Below are 20,890 nucleotides of genomic sequence, written 5' to 3'. Positions count from 1 at the left end.
CATAGAGGAGACCACCTCTCCTTGGAACACCCCGGTGTTCGTGATACAGAAATCGGACAAGACCCGATGGAGGCTTCTCCAGGACCTCAGACAAATTAACGAGGTCATCGAGGACATGGGCTCTCTCCAACCAGGGATGCCTTCCCCAGCCATGTTGCCCCAAAATTACAATTTGGCCGTGATTGACATCAAAGATTGTTTCTTCCAAATTCCTCTTCACCCCGACGATGCTCCGCGGTTTGCGTTCTCGGTTCCTAACATCAACCGAGAGGCCCCGAGGAAGAGGTATCACTGGAGGGTTCTTCCCCAAGGAGTGAAGAGCAGTCCTGCCATTTGCCAGTGGTACGTGTCTTCCTTGCTGACCCCCGTGCGTGCAGCTGCACACCAGGCCGTCATCTTTCATTATATGGACGACGTGCTCGTGTGCGCCCCCAACGACGACCTGTTGACGCATGCGCTTGACCTGACAGTGGCTGCACTGGTTGCTGCAGGGTTCGAGTTGCAGGAAGCAAAAATTCAAAAGATGCCACCTTGGAAATATCTTGGCCTCGAAATTAATAAGCGGACCATTGTTCCGCAAAAATTGGCGATTCAAACTAACATTAAGACCTTAGCGGATGTGCACCAGCTGTGTGGGGCTTTGAACTGGGTGAGGCCTTGGCTGGGTCTCACTACCGAGGACCTAGCACCTCTTTTCAATTTATTGAAAGGGGGAGAGGGGCTGAGTTCCCCTAGGTCACTCACCCCGGAGGCACAGAAAGCACTGGAAAGGGTTCAAGAGTTGATGTCCACCAGACAGGCAAATCGATGCCATGCTGATTTGCCTTTCCGATTTGTCATTCTAGGGAATCTGCCGCACCTCCATGGAATGATATTCCAATGGGACAATGGGGTGACCAGCATACCCCGGAAGGACCGAGGCGGGAGAGATCCTCTTCTTATTATAGAATGGGTCTTTCTCAGCCATCACAGGTCCAAGAGGATGACACGCCCACAGGAGTTGATGGCTGAATTGATCCGGAAGGCCAGAATCCGCATTAGAGAACTGGCTGGTTGCGACTTTGAGGTGATCCACGTACCAATTCGGTTGAATTCGGGCCAAATTTCAAAGGCAATGTTAGGGCACTTGCTTCAAGAGAACGAAGCACTTCAGTTTGCCCTGGACAGTTACACTGGTCAAATTTCAATCCATCGGCCTGCCCACAAAATTTTTAATTTGGATGCTCAATTTAAATTAAATTTAAGAAGTGTTCAGAGCAAAAGACCGCTCGAAGCCTTGACAGTTTTCACAGACGCATCCGGAGGGTCCCACAAGTCAGTGGTGACTTGGAAAGATCCTCAGACTCAGCAGTGGGAGTCTGACGTTGCTGAAGTGGAAGGATCCCCTCAGATTGCTGAGTTGGCCGCAGTCGTCAGGGCCTTCGAAAGGTTCTCTGAACCATTTAATTTGGTAACCGATTCGAGCTACGTTGCAGGTGTGGTGTCCAGAGCGGAGAACTCAGTTCTCCAAGAAGTGACTAACATTGCTCTGTTTAAGTTGCTCTCGAAGCTAATAAGGCTGATCTCCCACCGAGAGCAACCGTTTTACGTGATGCACACCAGGTCGCACACGGATTTGCCAGGGTTCATAGCGGAGGGAAACAGGAGGGCTGATGCTCTTGCTGCCCCTGTCGCAAAGGCCCCGCTGCCTGACGTTTTCCAGCAGGCAAAGCTCAGCCACCAACTGTTCCATCAGAATGTGCCAGGTTTGGTCCGAGAGTTCAAACTAACCCGAGATCAGGCCAAGGCCATTGTGGCGACGTGTCCCAGCTGCCAGCGACATGCAGTCCCAACCCTGCATGCCGGGGTGAACCCCCGAGGGCTGAGCAGCAACGAGGTTTGGCAGATGGACGTTACTCATGTCTCCCAGTTTGGGAGGCTGAAGTACGTCCATGTGTCTGTGGACACCTTTTCTGGAGCAGTCTATGCATCCGCCCATACAGGGGAGAAAGCAGGGGATGTTGTTAAACACCTTCTCCAAGCCTTCTCTTTCCTAGGCATCCCTAAAGTCATCAAATCGGACAACGGGCCAAGCTATATTTCCAAGGAGCTCCGCAGCTTCCTCCAGCAATGGGGAGTAGAACACAAGACTGGCATCCCCTACTCCCCGACAGGCCAAGCAATTGTGGAGAGGACACACCAAAACATCAAAAGAGTCCTCAATCAACAGGGACAAATTCTAAAATTGGAGTCACCCCAAATTCGATTAGCCAGGGCCTTGCACACAATTAATTTTCTAAATTGCTCATTCGAATTGATGAATCCCCCAATAATTAGGCACTTTGGAGGGAACCCAAATTTAAAATTAGAATCCAAACCGCCAGTTCTCGTCAAGGACCCGGAGACCATGAGAATGGAAGGTCCTCACGATTTAATCACTTGGGGACGCGGATACGCCTGCGTATCGACACCCACCGGACTTAAATGGGTGCCGGCCAAGTGGGTGAGACCTTATGTTCCCAGGGCCTCCAAAGAGTCAGATAATCAGGTGAAAAATGTAGCTTGGCGAAGAAAAAGGAAGCCCGTTAGTCCGGAGGAAGAGAGGTCCGCTCCTTCCTTCCCCATTCCTCACTGGCTTTTTGTTAATTAATTTATTTTGTTATATTTTAAGTTACAGGAGAGACCAGTCAGATACCAACTGAGAGCCCCAGAAGGACTGGTTTGACCAATTGTTTGGGAACTGGGGACACTCAGGCTGGGTCAATTCTGCTGTAAACACAGGACTCCTAATTTTGTTTTTGTTACTTATAATTGGAATTGCATTTGGCATCATCCGACGAGTCACCCAAAAGACCATCACTGCAGCCACCTCTTCACTCAGCGTGAACAACGTCTGGGCCAGTGTTCCTCCCGTCGAGGAGATTGAGATGCAGCAACTCTCGCCATGGGAAGATGAGGAATACCCTGACCCAGAGGACTTCTTCACCGGAGACTGATGACGAGAGGTGGCTCACGGAACAGAACATCTATCCCCCAAGCAGACACTACCAAAAGCCATCACAAAAAAATAAAAAAGGGGGAGATGTGGTGGTGCTTAAATTCAATTCCAATTGGGTTTTCACTGCTCCGGTTTGGTTTTATAATTTGTGTTTTATAATTTTGTATTTATTTCTATTGTTTAAGATGGCCTCTCCTTCCCTCTCCTTCTCTCCTTCCCTCAGACTTTCCTTCCCCCCCCCTCAAACCTTCCCGCCAAAATCTTGGTTGTCCTGGTAACCCCATCCCATAATAGTTGTTTACCACTTTTCGGTTACCTGTCAATCTTTAAGTTATATAACTTCCCCACCCCCTCATCATGTATTCCTCCTCCCCAAGTTACTTGTTATTGGTTCAAAAGTTGTGCATTGCCTCATTATACGATGGCAAAAGGTTGTAATTGGTCCCACGCAATCCCACCCCTAAACCCACTCAATAAAAAGCCGTGCCATTTCGAGGCCAGCGTCTCTCTCCGGAGCGCGGCCTTGGGACCACGCATCCCTTGGTTGCACACCCTGAGAGTCCCGCCTTTCTATTCTGCGCACTATCCGCACCGTGGTCGAGTTTGCCCACGCCTCTGGCAAAGTGAGCCCCTGGATGTAGTGGCGGCAGGGCTGGCCGGAACTGCACCCATTGGAAAAGCCGATCCACTGCACTCATCATAGCTAAAAGGAGTGCTTCCATAGGTATAGAAAGGCTAATTCAGTGAGCAAAACACAAACTTATTCTGGATACCATTTCTACCTCTTTCTCTCAATTCCTTACTTAGGAAAGTTCCCTAAGACAGGCTTCTGAGGCCCATTGAAAGAGTGCTAAAATAGGAGTCTCTTATAGTTCATTTCTGAACTATGGATGTTGCATTGAGAAGAGGTATTCTTATGGTTTTCTTGTAAGAAGTAAGTGCTCTTTCCTTTCATCATATACACATATTGTCAGTATATGTCAGACTGATATGGACATCTTTCCTTATGAAAGCAGATGCTTACACGCATGCACAAGCACACAAGTCAATACATAAACTTTAGCCATTCAGAAATAAACTTGACATTTTACATTTAAGCAAAGTCACCAGGGTCTTCTGAAGAAGCTAAATAAGTGGAATGAAAACACATATATAATGTTTCCTTCCTATTTCCTATTATAAAAAGAACACTGCTGAATAAAAACATTAGTGAAACAGGTAAGATTCCTCTTTCCCTAGTGTCTCAAAAATTAGCCAGTAATAATTTACGCTTTTAAAATATGCATGAGAGAAGAGAATATTCTTTCTATTTTGTTTTTAGATTTCAGTGAGTTCTGAATCAGATTCTTTTCAGCCATACTAATAGCCTCTGTAGTACATTTTACAGTAAATTTCTTCAATTAGTCCTTAATTAATTAGAAAACATACATTAGGGTTGACAAGCATGAAAATGTTCTCTGAAAAACATTCCTTAATGAACCACATCTTGTAAGAAGCAATGGTCAGTTTTGTGTTTCTTTAGGCACTGTTTTAAAAAATTCAACTATATGAAAAAACTGGTTGATATTCTTAATCTTTGTATATAAATCTTTCCTCAAATACTTTAAGACACATTCAGCCAAATAATAATGCTCAGATAATAGCTAAGGTTAAATTCTAATTCTCAAACATTTCTACTCTATTGGAAATATCCACATAAGCAAAACAAATGTTGATTCCTTCATTCAAAATTCATCTTTCTTCTCTTATCTACAGCATGGGAAACAAAAAATTATTTCAATATTCTCTTTTAATGTATAATTTTACATCATTGAAAAGGTGGTAAAAAAAATGCAAAAAGAAAGGTCAGTATTTTAGGTTAGTGTTCTTCAGTCTAATATTTTCAGTTATATTCTGGTAAGAAGACTGAACAGTAGCAGCGAAATTGCTCCAGACACATTAGAAATATTGTTTGCCAATTCCATTTGCAACTGAATCTTTTTTCTTCTCAAATCACAATGCACAAAATATATATTATTGATTTGACTGATTAATATTTTAAAACACTGTGGAAGTTTTTCTGAAAGGTAGATCCAAATACAAGGTAAGGAAATTTTTAACTTAACTCTCAAAGGCATTTGTTGTGCTAGAGAGAGCTAGGAGGACAAAAATAAACCATGGACCTAGTTGAGAGAATGAGGAACAAACTGCATTACAAAGCTGACTTCATAAGTTTTATGAGAGAGAAGGTTGGAGACATAATCAAACATGATGGTAGTTAATCTTAAGATCAGGACAGAAACACTAAATGCAAAGAAAATCGTCAGAGGGAATAAAAAAGTGTTTTCACATCAAAACAAAGTACTGAAGACTGCAAATTTGTCCTTACTTCTTTATCAGTTTAATTCTTTGCAATTCTTTTTATCTCTTAAGTTTGAAAATGCTGCTGTCACATCAGTGAAGCCTTTTGCAGATAGCCAAGCACAATTTTTCTTCTTTCTAAATTTACAGATTTATACTTATTGATTATGATTCCTCATGATAAATATCATTAGCAACTCAATGTAGAGAGTAGTTTCAGGTGTGAATGACTTCTTACTTCTCTCTGGGTTGAATCCCTGATGATAAACTGTTCACATGACAAAAATTTCCTTGATTTTTTTTTCCTATGAAATAAGCTAAGATAGTTCAATGTGCAGTAACATTCCTGTGTCATTTCCTCAGAGGTCATGGACTCCTTCTTCTCTCAAACAACCCACCTGTTCAACCTGTAACAGGGTGGTAAAATGAAAATATTTTGCCTGTTAGGTTGGTTACAGAAGCCATTAACTTCATCTCATACACTTGTAGGAAGTCTAGTCTAACTTCTTTCTCCAGTCACAAATACTCCCAGGTCACCACACTAATTTCTGGTTTAATCCTTCAAGAAAAAAAAAAAAAAAAAAGAGCCAGGAAGTAGGGAAGACATAAATGGAATTTACCAACCACCTAGATGAGTACAAAAGGGAATTTCATGCTGTATCTTCTTTTTCTCTCACTGTAAGAATGCAAATGAATTACAATATCAGAATGTGGGGTTGGGAAAATTTATCGATAAAAATTTTCTACAGCCTATCTTGTATTGTGTTAAATGTGCATGGCTAATTGACTATTTATATAAGTGACAAAGGAAAAATATTTAGTGTTAAAGGAAAGACTATGGCTTTCTTGAAGAATAATAAAAAAAAGTAGTTTCTTTGTACAAGTTTTTTAAGAATGATTCATATCTAGAAGCTTCAGTAAAAAGAAGAGGTACAAAAAACATAAATCATCTGATATAAACCATCTGAAATATTTGCAGAAAACAACCTGCTTATGAAAGTTAAACAAAAGGTTAAAAAGACTGGATTTTTTTATAAGCTTCCTATTTTTATGAAAACAAACAACAAACCAAACAGAACCAAACCAAACCGAAAAACAACCAAAAAAGTCGTCTCTGACATCTATGATGAATAGATATCTAAAAATCAAGTTATAATCTAATACCATGTTTCATAGAGGGAATAAGGGTACTGAATTAAAAGGAACCATATCATAGCAAGATGGATAGAAGAAAAATAACTAAAGGTATTAAACTGTTAAAACTTTTATAAAAGAAACTGTGTTTAACAATACAAACAACTAAATGATGCATGGTGTGCTAGCATGAAAACAAATTCAGAAGATCAGTTCTGTATGTAATTAATACAAAACAATTGTTGACATGAAACTGAAGGTGCCTTCTGTAAGTGCAACTGTATTCACTGATGAAAGTATGATTTGATCTGTTCAGGTATGAAATGAAATGTACTCTTTGTATGAATGCCTGTACTCTTCCCTCGTTTTTAGAAAAATCCTGAAGTAGAACCAAAACAGTCACATGATGATCTTGATGCAATATTTATACTCTTAAATTCAATAAATTCAAATTTAAATCCATAGAATGAAGGGTTTATGTTCTGTTACTATTAAAATCAAGAACACAATAATGCAAACTCGAAATGCTTTTATCAACACGGAGCTTGTTTTGCTCAGTGTTGCTTCTGTCAACTGCTTTTTCTCAAACTGCATAGCTGAAGTCCTGAGATCACAAAGTACTCTTGAAAATCTTTCTTAGTAAAAAAGCCTGTTTAATATATTTTATCTTCTGTAAACTCTGAAGTATTGTAAGGACCCTAAAAATGTCTTATTCTGAAAAACATTTGACACAATTAGGAAAATATAAATCACAAATACATTATTCCTTGAGAGGTGTAACATACTTTCTCCCCCTTGTTGAGTCCAAAATTTTTCTAAATTTCAGTGTCCTCTTGAGTCATTGTGTTTTGGTGAATGAATTATCCTCTGCCATTTTTTGCTATGTGCTTGCCTGGTAAGATTTTATTCAGGTTCACCTATGCAGAGAATCTATTTCCCTCTGATGATGAGATACTGGGTAAAAGTCATCAAACATGAAAGCCTCATACTGCATCTGAATAGTGGCTTTGGTGATTTTTTGAAGAGCTATTTACTCCTTTGTTGTGGTGTCGTAGAACACATAAGAAAGATAAGAGACTCCAAATATTTCAGAAGCAAAGAGCATAGGAAAAAGGTTTATTGTCTAATTCTTACTACCTTTTATAAGGTGCTCTGATACAGATTTAACATGACTGGTGAAAAGGAATGACACCTCTCTAATCCCTTTGGTTAAACTTAAGAAACAGCAAACACCACCTGGAGAAAGGATAGTTGATAGATTGTTTTGAGAAGAAGCTTTCTTGAGAAATTTTTCCTTGGGAAAAAGTTAGCATCTGCTAGCAGGCTAAAATCTCTCGGACTCAGAAATATCAGGCCCACATTGCAGGGAAAAGTTTGAGCCATGTCATTGCCCTCAGATATGCTGCTCTAGATACTTTATTTCTGCTGTGCTACTATCACAAATGAAATGAGAGTCATAAAGACAGCCAGAGAAATGCCATGGATGTTGAAATGAAAACAAACCTTCATTTTGAAGCTCAAATATATCTGGCTTCTACACAAAATTCTTTCCTTTGAGAAAGTTCCAAGTCATGGAAAGAAGGGTGAAGTTACCACAGATGGGCTGTGCAATACAGTGGCTGTGCTTGCTTAGACAAGTTCTCCCCGTGTTGTCTTGGAGTATTATTACATGGTTGGGATTAGATTAAGAATTTGTTGCTGGTCAGTTAGAACCAACAGGTAGATGGGCAGTAGATATTTCCATCTTTGTAGTGTGGATATGAGATAGAGTAATCAATTGTAAAGCAGGCTGCTCCACTAAACCCAAATAATTGTCATTAGCTAGGAAGCCTCTGTCTGTACATACCTGTTGTGATTTGAAAGCAAAACGAGTGAGAGGCTCCAAGTCAGAGATATAATTTAATGAGAAGAAAGGTAAAAAGGTAAAAATAAAATAAAATAAATGCAATAACACAAAGAATCACTGACAGGGTCAGAATACAACCTGAGCAGGATGGTGGAAGCAGTCCAGGTGAAGTGCTCTTCCTGAAGCAGTGATCCTGTAGAAAGGTCTGGCAGCCCTGCTCCTCTGGGAATCCAGTGGGTAAGTGCTCCTTGCACTGTCCCACATACCAGCTTATATCCAGGTGAGGATGCTTGGCTCCTCCCCCTGGGCAGAGCATCTCACAATAGCATGAGAAGTGTGAAATGGGTCCTTGATGGCCCATTAACAGAGATAACCCCTGGAGGGAGTTACCTGTGACTCATGGGCCATTAGCAGAAAACACCTCAAAAGTCATTAGCAGAAAACACCCCAAAGGCGTTAATGGGCCATTAGCAGAAAAGGCAGGGGGCTTGGGAAAACACTAGCCCACCTGGTTTCAACAGTTCATGAAGATGGTGATAGAATAAATACTTTGTGTACAGCCTACACTGCAACCCAGGACAATACCTGGATGACACCAAAGATGGGAAAAAAAAATATCTTTTCTCTTAATTGCTCAGTAGTTCTCAAACATTCCTAATGATCCTCAGGTCTTTAGCTACTCCTTGGAAACCAGGGGATGGTAAAAACCCAAGGGTGTTTGTTTAATATTTCCTCTAAAAAATTAAACAATATTTTCTTATATTGAGATTTTGACCTTTCTTTGATTATCTGTGCCTTTGAGTCATACTTAGTTGCTTTGGCAATTGATGGGCACAGAAAAAAATTTATTTTGTGTTTGGTTTGAGTTAGATTTTTTTTTTAGCTTAATAAATGTCTTGAAGCATCTAGCTACAACTTTCTATTTCACATCATGTCCAAATTTCAACACTCTAGATGACAGCCTATCACCTACAGAAACATCCTTGTTATGAAGTGAAGTGTCTAATGGAGCTTTAGTGTATTTTATTTTTAAATGTGGTGAAATCTGATACACATTTGATCTGTGTACATAAGTATTCAGCAACTAAGAAGTTGAGGTAGATGACATTGGTCAGTCTTCCTTTGTTGACCATTGCCATCACTCCACCATAGAGGACTACTGGACCAGTCAGGCACAATTTGCCCTTAGTGAAGCTGTGCTGTTTTGGATCACATCCTTGTCTTGCATGTACCTTAGCACTGCTACCATTTGTTTCAATGAGCAGCATCAATCATGAAACAAGTCATTAAGCAGTTGTCTGCTGGGCAGGTGGCACAGAACATGGAAAAAAAAGATGCACACATTTTTTGCATTGTCTGTGATTCAGCTGACTCTGTTTATTAGGTTAATATACAAATCAGGGAACTCCACAATATATTAGTTAAAAATGGTCAGAGGTAAAGTAGACATTCTCAAAACAAGCATACCATGGTTAAAAAAAATTTGGCAGACTTAACTTTAAAATAGAAAAATAGTGAAAATAACTTTGACTAAAAAGCAAAGTCACTTAATTGTTTTCTAAAGAAAATGGCAGATTTTAGAATCATGAAGTAGAGATATGTAGTATAAAGTAGTCCTTTTTAACTGCAACTTGAGCATTGTAGCTCACAAGGTATAGCACTACTTCATGTAAATGCAGATTAAATCTAGAAAGTTCTGTTTCTCTAAAGTCTTACAATAATATTGAATATTTTCATGAGAAAGAAGGAAAATTTCAAAAGTGGTGTCTGAAGCAGAATTTTGGTGATAGTTCTAAATGTGAAGGCTAAGAAAATCGCTGTAGCCCTTTACTAAAGAAAACTACAAGCAGATAAGATAATTGGCAGCTACAGTAATGTTGCAACAATTTTACTACCTGAAAGAACACTATGACTGCTGTTCTTGACCTTGCTAACTCTTTTGTTGGTGGAGTTATTTCTCTGGAAAGACATAAAAATACACATATCTATCAGCAATCAAAACTTTTTCTGTTCTCCCTGTGTAAATCCCTCCAGTTTAGAGCTGGAAGAAAATTGCAATATCAAAATGTAGATAAATAGAAAGGAATTAAACCACAAGAACTGTCAATCTAACACTCCTCACAGATGATACTCATGAAAAAAAACCCACCAAAATTCAAGGAAAGGTACACTTTGGTAATGTTTTCAAAATAATTTATATCTTGAATTTCTATTAATATTGTCCTAGATATTGAAGGGCTGGTTAAACCCCTCTTTGAAGCCTGTATAGAGTTATAATGCTAAAGTATGTTTTTTAATCCATACTTTTAAAATGTAGTAAGTAATTCTCATCACAATGATTGATTGTTACAATCATAAATTTTCAAATACAGAAAAAAAACCAACAGTTCTTTATATGACTGAAGAATAAATTGAATTGTTTTGTTGCAAGGACACTAAAAAATAGGTTTTTCTATTTTGAACACCATTAAACATCAGATCCATCATATGATTTCTTTTTTTCCAATCTCTATTTTGCAGGACGTGTCAGACTAGCTTGGTAAACTGTAGGATAACAGCCACTTCAGTATTGTTCCTGCTGTCAGATTGAGTGACTTGGCTAAAGGGTTGATGCTTTCAGCTTATGTAGTTGATGAGAATGCAAAAGTATTAGTATTGATTTTCCTCCAGAAGCAATCAAAATTGTCTACATTTACCTTCTAAATTTAAAGCCATCTTCACTAGACTGGTATAAAATGACCAGTGTATATCAGTATGTAGTCATTGTCAACAAAACATCCATTTTAAAGACTGTATTTTAAAATGTCAAAATCTATGAATCTTATTCACTTGGAATAACACTTTACTCCTAAAGTAGACCATGAGCAGGGTTTTCAGCATTGTTGAAAAATCAAGCCAGTTGTAAGTTCCTGGCTTAGGGATTTCTATTTGTAAATGTGGTTCATGAGTCATCAGCTGAAAGTTGGCATCCTTCAGGTGAGACTCTACAAACATGTACTGCTCATATGCTTGACAGTGTCTTTGAGAATTGCAGTGCAACTTCTAGAATCTGGATTTAGGCCCAGTTTTACAAGCTGTGGCCATTATATTTTCCCCTTTTCCTTAATGAGCTGACTTCAGTGCAAACACCTCTAAATCTTTTACACTACAAAAGCACCCAGCATTTGTCAGGAGAATTATTACAATTCAAAGCACAAGAGCTCATTGGATTGAAAGTGAATCAACAAAGGGAAAAAGAATCTTCAAAACAACCTTACAGAAAGCAAATTGGATTGCTCAGTTATCATTTTTGTACTGTAAGCAGGAGTAAAGGAGACATGACAAGGTAAAACTGTTCAGCTGGAGTAAAGAAAAATCTTCTATGACCTTGACTCATTTTTGAAAATGTCAAATTTTAAGAAAAGTTGAATATTAATTTAAAGATTTTGGGGACATATTTTAACACGTTGTGGTATTCCTTTAAGTCCTGTTACCTGCAGGAAATTTTCTGGGTTTTTCAGTGAAACAATCACAATAAAATTAATTCAGTTATGAAAATATGGAAGAAGCATCCTGAAGCATTTTGATATCAATCATTAGAATAACCAGAGTTTGTTGAGATATTGTAAAATTTATTACTGTATTTTGTACTTTTTCTTAAATGGTCCTTTTTGGAGATTTGACTGTACTTTAATTCAAAATCTTTAAACGTGTTAGTAGAGAAATTCCTGAAAAAAAAGTAACAAAGAAGTTACTTTAAATGTATAGTTATTCACACTTTTTTTCTGGTGATGAAGTTGCTCAACCTTTTATTGAAAGAAATACAGAGGAAATATTAAATTATTTTTCTTCCACACTGCACACATTAATGGTTAAGATTTAGGGTCTGAGACATCAACAAAGAATGCTCCGACTTGTTCACAAGTGCTTCTCTATAAGAAATCTGACTACATTAAAGCTTACACACAGAACTATATTGTACTCCACGCCTCAAAAAAAAAAAAGAGGTAAATTTTTTTCCAGCTGTCTTTGAAAGTGATTTTTCACTGGTTTATTTTTCACACTAGTAGGGATGTGATGATTTTTTGTTTTATTTTTAAAAATAGAGCTGAAAAAGGAAAATAAAAAAAATTTCATTTTTTAAACAACACTTCTCATGGTCTTGCTTCTTCTCTTCCAGTTTTTTCCTACTGAACTTGGACACAGGTAGAATTATCAGAGGCTGGAGACCATTCTTGCCACTGAATTTAGATGTGGCTATGCTGTTTGAGAATGTTTGAGAATCTGAAACAATGGATTCGGGCTACATTGTGCAATTTGATCATTCAGACATTCCATGACTATTTATTTTACAGATTTACAGATGCAAATTCAAGTTCTTTGTATTCCAAGAATGGTGGCTCTTAATCTGCCTCTATTTGTCAACTGGTCTCGAGAGGAATCCATACTAGCTGTTCCAAGTCAGAGGTAAAACCACCCCCCACCTGCAGGTCCTGTCATCACTGATGTCTGATTCTGCTATGAAATCAACTTGGCGTGCCAGCTGGTAATCTAGCAGGGCCTACCTGCCATGTCTGCACACTACTCCACAATTCTAAATTTAAAATTTTTGCAAATGACTGCAGAGGAATTTGTTATATCCTCTGGTTTGTGGGTTTTTTTCAGCTTGCATTAAGGAAGATGAATTTTATTCATCTAACTGTGCCAGAAATGCATTTGGCATTTTGCATTTATACAGTTGTTTAATCTCTCTTTAGGCAGCAGAATCTTCTGATTCTTCTATTCTGTTTAGAGCCTGTCCATTGTCTGCTCCCACTGCAAACAACTGGAGTTTTTCCATTAACTAAAACAGTAGTTGCTTTGTGCTCAAAAATAAATTAATTCCTTTAGAAGATTTTTAAGCAGTTTAGTCCATCAGTCTGTCAGTCAACTTCATGCTTTTGCATTGTCTAAATTAACTTTTACATAATAATAAATATGTGATTTTTAACTGCTTAATTTTATTTCAAGCTACAATACTTTTTTTTAAAAGTTTATATATAAAATATTTCTCAAAAATGCAAACTGTTCTGGTGAGGTAAACTCTTCAGTCAGTCAAATTTCATATTTTCTATTTTTCTTCCACTAATGGAAATGGTTCATACTAGGGGATGGTGATATCTCAGCAAGTATGTAAATCTCACAGTACCTTGACCTATTTGCAAAATTGAAAAGTCTGAACAAAATTTGACTAAACGTTTGTGGGAACTGACCTTCTCAGGTGCTACATGTTTATTTATATGATGGAAGCTGTAATTATTCCTGAGATACCGCCACCTGAATATTGCCATTTTGCTCCGTGTGAGAAAAAGCCTTTCTGCACTGCAGCACCTATCAGAGTGTGCTAAGCATAATGCCAAAGTTTTACCTGAACCTATATTTGCTTTCAGCTGAGGTTAAGAATACCCATTAACTGTGTCCTCATAAATGATTCCTACTTATTATTGCTGAAATACAGTGAAGCACAGTAAAAGGAGAAGTCATACAGCATGAATATACAGATGGAGTAGTTAAAATGTAGAAAGAACATGTTCAGGATTCTAAATACATATTTAGAATAAATTCTTCACTGACTTGCTGTGATTTCAGCATGACTGCTATGAATATAAGACAAAACAGAATTTAGCTGTAGAGTTCAGCCATCAGTCACTTGAGAACAGTAGTCAAAAGACCTAATTAGGTTTCACAGATAAGGTGATGGGAGTGTAACATGGTGAAAGAGCAGCACTATTTGAACTTCACATTAAAGCTTGTTTTTTACATTCCCTAACTTTAATACACTAGCTTGAAGCATGGTTCTGAAATCTTCATACACTATATTTCAATTTTCTGTAGTCTTTTACTGTAGCTCTCTACCAAGGATCATTATTTTAAACATTTTTAAGGTTTATGCTTGCAGTTTTGATTTTCTTGGCTGGTTTGAATATGTTGCAGTACAGAAGGTTATGAAACCAATAGATGGATGATAATGTGCATATACACACATAGTCATTGCATAACACTGATAAAATTTGTGAAAGAAACAACAGTAAAAGCCAATCTTTTTCTCAATCCTAAAGAAAAAAATCAAGAAGCAAACTCTTCATTTGCAAAATCGATATTCAAGTTCTATATGTATTTTCTTTTATCTACTACATGGCTTATTGCATCTGTCCCCTTTCTTACCTCTTCCTGTTTACAATTAAAGTGTAAGCTAATTACACTTTAATTATAAACAGTGTCCTTCTCAGAAATTTCCCATCCAACTATTATATTTATTAAGCTAACTATATACTAGAAGAGTGGCACTTGATGGTAATACAACACTTTTCTCGACTTTCTAGGAAGGGAAAGAATCAAAGTTACTGCATTACTGCATGCAGTAACAATCAAACTTTCAACACTGGGTGATGCACTGGAAGTGTCCAAGAAGAACCTGCACAGCTGTAACACTGCCCTATCTTACACAGCTTTACCCACCAGCTGCTCAGACTGTAACTTTTGCAAATCAGGTGACTAACTCTGGGTGGATTTTTTTCCTCAAGTCTGCAATGGATCTCATTGCAGTCAACCATGTTAGGGCTTATATGAGGCTGATCAAGCATGGAGAGCCTTGTGCATCACCACGAGATTTATATATACATACCAGTTATTTAAAACTTTCACAAAGCTTTTCCTTAAAATACTTGCTACTTTGTTTCCCAAAAACTTTAAAATTCTATGTTAAAATACTTGAATTACTCTTCTGTATTTGTTGTAGGAAGAAGCCAATCTGAAAGCACTGCTCAAATAAGGAAGACCTGGACTACATCTCTTCTGTATTTATATATGTCAACCCTAATTGATTAGATTACTACTGTAACTAGATTACTACACAGAGAAGTGTGGATGGGTTTTGCCGTGCAACTGCTGCCAGATTTATATTATCCTCAATCAGCTGGGACAGAAGCTAAAGGAAAATAGTCACAAAGGTAACAATAAAAATACAGCACTATATAATGGGAAAGTAAGAGAGAACAGCTTGAAAATACCTAACTTATAAGTAAATTGGCAGCTAATGCCCACAATCTACTTTTAATCCAAACAAAATAAAACCAAAACAACTTGAAAAAGAAACAACCAAACATATCAATCCCACAACTGTGGCCCTGTGAGGGGAAACATATTCTGCTTGGTCCATGTGATTCATCACAAATGAACCAGATAGGCTTGGCACTTATCTGACACGAGTGTGAAGTGTGTGAATAAAATATCATGATGAGACTCACAAGGATTACCGGAGACAAGAACAAAGTTCTGCACCTACCAAGGAATAACCCACTGCACAAGCATGAGCTGGAGCCAGGCAGTTGGAAAGTTCAGAACAGGTCCTGGTGTTCTTGATGGGCAGCAAGCTGAGCATAAGTAAACAAGGTACACCTGTGATAAAGAAGGCCAACAGCACCCTGTGGTCACTCAGCAAAAATAGACAGCAGGTGCAGGGGGGTGATTCTTCCTCTCACTGATGGTGAGACCCCATCAGCATTCTCTGTCCAGTTCTGGCCTCTCCAGCAGAAAAGACAGGGACAAACTGGAACAAGGCCAACAAGAAATCATAAAGATGACTGAGGGACTGAAACATCTTTCTTAACAAAAGCAACAGAAAGGTCAACACTGCTTAATCCAAAGAGGAGAAGGTTCAGGAAGAGTCTCGTGAATGTATAAAAAATCTGATAAAGAGAAGCCAAAATCAGAAGCCAGACTCCTTTCAATGAGAGAAGAGGGGGCAACTGGAAGAAATAAAAATACAGAAATTTCCATTTATTTTTTTTTTAATTGTGAGAGATTTACACCCTACAACAAGTTGTCTGGGCAAGTTGTGGAAGGTTTAATCTTGGACACGTTCATAACCTAACTCAGCACAACCCTGAGCAATACATCGAAATTGAGCCTGCTCTGAGCAGTGGGGCTGGACTCTGTGATCTCCAGAGAATCCTTCCAGCTTCAAAGATTTTGTGATTCCATGACAAGAAATAAAAATGTATTTTTATCTCAAATAAGAACTGCTATTCACTCACTTTGCCCATCCTACTTAGGAAACAAATTTAGGTTATACATTACAGCATTGTGTGGTCTGGCCCTTACACAAAATCCTCAATGACTGTATTCCATAAATAATATTTCCAGTATTTTTAGTTTAGAATAAGTGTTTGCTTTTCTTAAAGTGCTTCCTTAAGAATTCTCTGAGTTTTAAAGCCATGCCTGGAGGAATCTGAAGTTCAATAATTCTTGCAAAATTGCATGGCAGATTGTATTGCTTATGAAATTCAATTACTCATAAATAAAATAAGCTTTTGATTTCTACCCAATTTATACTTGTGTCTGGTACAGGACTTTTAAAATTTGTTTTGTTTAGCACAACAGTAGCAGACTGGCTCCAAACCACAAATCTGTGAAGGCTGAGTTTATCTGTACAGGCAGCTCTTGTGCATTGTATCAATTTTGCAAAAGTATTGACAATAGCATAAGAAGTGCTAGCCTATTAATCACAAATCTTCTATGTGGATTGAGTCGATTTATACAAACTCAGGGCTTTGTTTTCCAATAAAAATTAAAGTTAATCATACAATGTTTTGCTTCAACACAGGAACTGAAGCAAAAGCAACAAAAATATATAGCAAATACTCTCTCTTCCAAATGCTGGTAAGCTATTCTATCTGTACCCTAATAAGTGAACATTGCTATAAGTCTTGTATACAAACCCTCAAATAAGGACTAACCCATGTTATTATTGGCAGGTTACCCATACAACACCAGTGACATTTCCCAAAAGAAGAAAAAAATATATTGAATATGCTCAAAATTAGAGATCCAGAAACAAAGTGATAGAGACAAAAGGAAAGACTAAAAGCAACACTTCAAGCTCCTTTCAAACTTAGTCTTAATTTCTGTCGTTAATTTATTTGTTCTTATCCCACTTATCACAGTCTTTTCATCTACTCACATTGACAAACCAAACAGTGGTATTGTTAGTATCAGGAACAGGTTTATCTGCTTTCTCAATTGTTTGAGTACATCACAAGTGTTGTTCTCTTTATTCTCACTTTAAAAATACTTCTATCCATGTTGATCTTCTTAGCAAATCTCATCTGTGTATATATGGTCCTAGAAATTTACATAATTATTTCTCAGTAGATTCTAAGAAACTCAGCGTGAAAAATCTAAATCCCATTATGAATCCACTCTGTGGTCATTTATTCTGTTTAGAATGTCTTATTACTATTTTACTTGAATTATCCACACATATTTTGATGTTTTAGACATCCATCTTTACTATAAGCCACAGAAATCGGTCATGTTTTCAGCAGCAATGTCTCAGTTGATGATGATATCTTTGCTAGTCATGAAATCTATACCTCTTTCTTTTAACTTAGAATTAGGTTTCTATGGTCATTATAATTCAGATTTTTTTATGTTTAACTTCTCTAGTTTTTGTAATAAATGAAAGAAAAGCTTACGAGAAAACTAAGAGCTAAATTCACTGGTATTACACAGTTTTTTACATAGCTTTTTACAAAGAAAGAAAGAAGAGCAAAAGACATAAGAAGACATAAGAAGAGAAAGAAAAGAAAAGAAAAGAAAAAGAAAGAAAGAAAGAAAGAAAGAAAGAAAGAAAGAAAGAAAGAAAGAAAGAAAGAAAGAAAGAAAGAAAGAAAGAAAGAAAGAAAGAAAGAAAGAAAGAAAGAAAGAAAGAAAGAAAGAAAGAAAGAAAAAGAAAGAAAAAGAAAGACATAAGAAGAGATAGAAGCACAGTTGTTTTTTTTTAAATTCTGGACCACTTCCAATAAAAAACCCAAACCAATAAAATATAAACTTATATTTATCAATAAACATGTGAATATAGCTATAAGACTTTATCTACCTGCTGTGAGTTGCAGTAGGGTTTTCCTCTGAATGATATCTTTTTCTTCAGAGCTGTGTAAAAGAAAGGAAAAAAAGAAAATATGTTCACTTTTAAAACGGTGTGGAAAATATTATTTTATAAGTCATGGAATACAAAAGGAGTTACGCAAAATATTTTGCATAAAAATGCATATCATTAAAATTTTGTTTCAAATGTTAAGAAAGCTGGAATTTACTGGTTTTATCCACTGACTTTTGCAATTTTCTGCTTCTTTTGTGAGCAGTACTTTCATAATAACTGTTTTGCCTCTCCCTGCACCTGAAATTGGGTGATATTCCCCTCTCTACTGGATGTTTTCTATCTTCCCCAATTCTTATTTTGAACAGAAGGTGTCAGAACATCATTTCCTTCCCCAGTTAAAGAACCTGGGCTGACAAAACAGTATTCACACTATCTTACACTAAAAAAGATCCCAAAACTCTTTGAAGAATAGGGTAGGAAAAAATTGAGTGTTCAGAAGGACTTTGAATCTAAAGGTAAGTTCACATGCTCAGCCTGTATAGAGGACAGAATATTGTGGGAGACTAATTCAAGAAATTGAAGCTAAGAAAGAAATCTCTAATATTTTGGGTTTAATTAGGTTTAATTTAATAAAACCTTATTTTTTATTAAGTTTAATTTTTTTTTTTTTAAGTGCAAATGAAAATTATTTCTGTTCTTGTTTCAGAATGTAAAACATTCTTATGCTGCAGTACTGAGCAGAGATAATATTGCTAACATGGTCAACAGAAGAAAAACTTTCTCAGTGATTAAAAATCAGATATTCCTAAGGACTGAACTTGTATGATAAATTGTAATTAATATTTACATTGAGTTTCTCCCTACTGGATTGTGTTTTTCACTGCTTTTACCACATTCTCTATTAAATTTTTCTTAGATTTAAAAGCAAAAGAAATGGAATAATCATATGCTTATTAATTTTAGCCTTTATTTCCTTGGCTTATATTCACAATGCGATGATATATATGTATATTAATAGACAGAGCAAAGCATTCAGAAAAATAACTTTCTTAGTGAAAAATATGCATGTATGAAGACATTTTGGGGTTTTGCCATTTAAAAAATGAGCCTTTTTTGTTTTAATTTTTTTACCATTAAAAAAGTACCTTTTTTCTTTTGATTTGGTTAGAATAACACTTGGAGTACAAGTGATCGTAATCCAAAAATAACCTTCTAAGAGAAAGACATGCCAGCTTGTTGAAAAACAGAGAAATTGGGAAATTCTTCATTTTTTTAATGGAGTGAATTTCTATAACTGTAAAGTCAGTAAAGCAGAAGCATTTCCTCAGAAGTGGCTTCAAGTAACTTTTCTGTCTTCTGGACAGCAGTCATGTGAATGAGCACTGAATATATATGACCAGTATCACATCCTAGTATGTAAACAGAAGTATGAACTGCGTCTGAAAAAATCAAAATCTGTTGGAAAATAGATTGAAAAAAGGCAAATGTCCTGATTCTCATAAAGAACTAGATGAGAGTAGTTCTATTTTGAGCAATTTTCATTATATTTTTATATAGTAAATCAAATGTACAAAATTTCCCTCAAGAAAATATATGCAGGTATCAAGGCAGAATCATTTTTACAAAAAAATTGGTAAAATAAAACCCCTTAACACCAACATAGCATTAGGAAGAAAACATTCTTTATTCATCCAGATCCTCATTTAAGTGATTTTTTATTGGAGCTTGGCAAGCTTTGCTGTTGGTTCACATTAAGGCTTTTTATACCTCTGTGTTGTTTCTGTGATGTGTATGTGATATAGAATATTAAGACTGTGTTTTATAGCAACTCTGATAAGCAACTTCCTTTCTACTTTCCTACTGAGACCTTCAAACCACCTCACAGCATTCTATTGGGCTGAAACAGAGCAAAAAAATATTTTCAGAAACAGAAAGATCACATGTTGGCCCTCCAGAACTGGAGAACTTGGTACACAGTTTCCTCAGGGAAACAGTCTCATTAAGTTAATGTCATTTTTAGTGAATCAGAAACAATTTAGAAAACAAACACAAACTGTTTAAAACATTATCACTCTTAAGTTGAGACAAAGCTGTTATTGGAGCTTTAATAAGTGTGGATTTAGAACAAATTTCCATTTTTTTTTTTTTTTTTTTTTTTTTTTTTTTTTTTGCTACAATTTATTTCAATTTATATGTTTGTAATCAAGATAAGCTGCTATTTCGTATGTTTTGAGATTTGACAGGTATTTGGAAGATACTGCATTCTAGACAGTCATTTCAACAAAGCAGTGGTAGTACCCACACCCAGATTGATGGGGTTGCCATTGTTCCCCTACTGAAACTTAAAAATCCCCAAATACATATTTTTAAATTAGTTAGATATAAGACAACTTGAAAAAAGTGATAGGGGTCAGAAGAAGAAAAGTACAGGCTTGAGTTCCAGATTTCAATGTTTTGCTGTAAATTTATTATTTTACTTCTTTCTTCTCTCCTATCCAAAATCTGTAATCTTTTCTGTGTGGATGGTGGTGCTGTGGAAACAGGAGAATTAGGAGGATACTTTGAAAGTTTGTTCCTTACACTTGTATTTTATGCAAGTAGCAACATGTTTCTGAGGATTGGCACAAGTACTGTGGATGCCTAGGGCACATTGTTGTGTGACAATGGGAGGTTGACACTGGGACCACAAGAA

General features: G+C 36.8%; 1 long non-coding RNA gene across 1 annotated transcript in view; it reads right to left on the bottom strand.

Annotated features, from left to right (window-relative positions):
- The window catches only part of LOC310915537, a 373,604-nt gene that overhangs the window by 87,990 nt on the left and 264,724 nt on the right, over window positions 1-20,890 (bottom strand). The window lies entirely within an intron of this gene.

The sequence above is a fragment of the Zosterops lateralis genome, assembly GCF_965231275.1.
Source record: "Zosterops lateralis genome assembly, chromosome: 1".
NCBI classification, from domain to species: domain Eukaryota; kingdom Metazoa; phylum Chordata; class Aves; order Passeriformes; family Zosteropidae; genus Zosterops; species Zosterops lateralis.
This window is presented reverse-complemented; position numbering and strand designations above follow the sequence as displayed.